A 2,305-nucleotide genomic window follows, 5' to 3' on the forward strand; every position below is an offset into this window, starting at 1 on the left:
AGTATGTATAAATAATTATTCTAATTTATAATTCCATTTAAAGAATTATAATATTATGGAGTCCATATTTACTGTAGTATACTAGTAAAGTGAGTATTTGGATATTTTCTTGTTTGCATGATCAATAAGAGAACAGAATGGAAAATACAATCTCCAAAGTGATGTTCATCCTAGAATTACCCAATTTAGGTTGGAGAAGATTTTTAAATTTAACTAGATAACTAATTTATACTCTGTAGGTGCATTTATGACCTTAAGACAATAACCTAGTTCCTAGTTGGGTATTCTCAGGTAATTGAAAAGTATTTCAGCTTTTAAGCGTATGCATTCATTAAGTGCTATAAACTTGATCAATAAGAAAGACCCTCTAGATTTTATTTATGTTCATTATAAATAGTTAAGACAGTGGTTCTCAACCTTCTGGCCCTTTAAATACAGTTCCTCATGTTGTGACCCAACCATAAAATTATTTTCGTTGCTACTTCATAACTGTAATGTTGCTACTGTTATGAATCGTAATGTAAATATCTGATATGCAGGATGGTCTTAGGCGACCCCTGTGAAAGGGTTGTTCGACTGCCAAAGGGGTCGCGACCCACAGGTTGAGAACCGATGAGTTAAAAGGTAAGAGCATCCTACATCCAAACCCACCTATTTTCCAAAAGGTTTGGAAGCAAAAGGTCCAATGTGATCTTAAAAATTAGAATGTATCATTTCTAGCATCTTAGGTAGGGAGTTATATCTGGCTCACTAAAGTCTGAGATATTCATTATTTTGATGTCTGCTATCTACATTCATACAGCTAAATATAAATTTCATAAAGACTTCAGCCTGAACCTTGTATTGTCCACAGTGCCCTAGCAAGGATTCTTTGAGGTCCATAACAGGTTCACCTGATATCCTGTTGATTCAATATCAATAATAATGTACACCTAACTGGATTTTTGTTCTTTCCTGCCAATCCAGGTTTGCCAGATTTAATAAATATAAATACTTGACACCAATCAAATTTGAATTTCAGATAAATAACAAATAACTTTTAAATATAAATATGTCCCATTAAACAATAAATACTTTGTTTAGTATAATTATGTTCCAAATATTGCATGGGACATATGTATACTAAAAAAAAAAAGTCAGCTCTGGCTGGTGTGCTCAGTGGTTAGAGCATTGGCCTGAGCACCAAAGGATCACGGGTCAAGGGCATGTACCTGGGTTGCAGGTTTGATCTCCAGCCCCAGTCAGGATGCATGCAGGAGGCAACCCATCGATGTGTCTCTTACATCGATGTTTCTCTCTCCCCTTCTCTTCCTTCTACTCTCTCTAAAAATCAGTGGAAAAAATATCCTGGGGTGAGGACTCACACAAAAAATTCATTGTTTACCTGAAATTCAAATTTAACTGGTCATCCTTTATTTTATTTGGTGATCCTACGAGTCAGTCTCCTACAAATTTGCCAGGTATTTCTGGGAGGCCCCAGTTTGTCAGACACATCTATTTAACAGTGGGCACTATTATAGATTTGTCAAGGATCCCCATCACTAATGCTCTAAGTATCATGGAGGAAGGGAAACTCATTAGTGTGAGTGTGACTGAACATGCAGGACTATCTTTAGTGCTGTAACCTCCACTGCAGTTCCAGAAAGGCGGCTAGTAGTTCTTCATGGATAGGGACCCAGGGGTTTCAGCTACATAGATGATATCCTTGAAATATCCCCTGGTTAGCTTAGGCTTAAAAGGTATTTTAGCATTTTCCAGAAATGCTTGTATTTCCACAGGTACATATTGCTGTGAGGTGCCAAATAGTGTTACAAAAGTCACCAGACTGGAAAGCAGACCTGGGGATACTGTTTTGTTTTTATGACATCCACATTTATGTTTACAGCACATTTATAGATAAAAATTCAACAGATATTAGTTAAACATATGTGCCTCCAATAAAATTTTTCTAACCTGCTAACTACATTTATATTATGTGTGAATAAAGGGAATGATCACTGAGAATAAAGTAGTTGAGCATTTGTACAAAATATTTTATTAGGCACTCATAATGTTTCTAATATTAATAAACCACAGTGTACTATATCAATTTTAAATAATGTAATCATTCTTGTAGAATAAAGGTTTATAAAAACATGTTATAGAAATTCTATAAATATTTGTAAAGCTGCTTTTGCCATTGTACCAGTATTAAATTGTATTCTATGTTGCATCATTTAAAATTTTTATGGCAGATTTTTTTTATATTTATATATATATATATTATTGATTTTTTTACAGAGAGGAAGAGAGAGGGATAGAGAGT

The sequence above is a fragment of the Myotis brandtii genome, unplaced genomic scaffold (assembly GCF_000412655.1).
Source record: "Myotis brandtii unplaced genomic scaffold, ASM41265v1 scaffold1170, whole genome shotgun sequence".
Taxonomy (NCBI): Eukaryota; Metazoa; Chordata; class Mammalia; order Chiroptera; family Vespertilionidae; genus Myotis; species Myotis brandtii.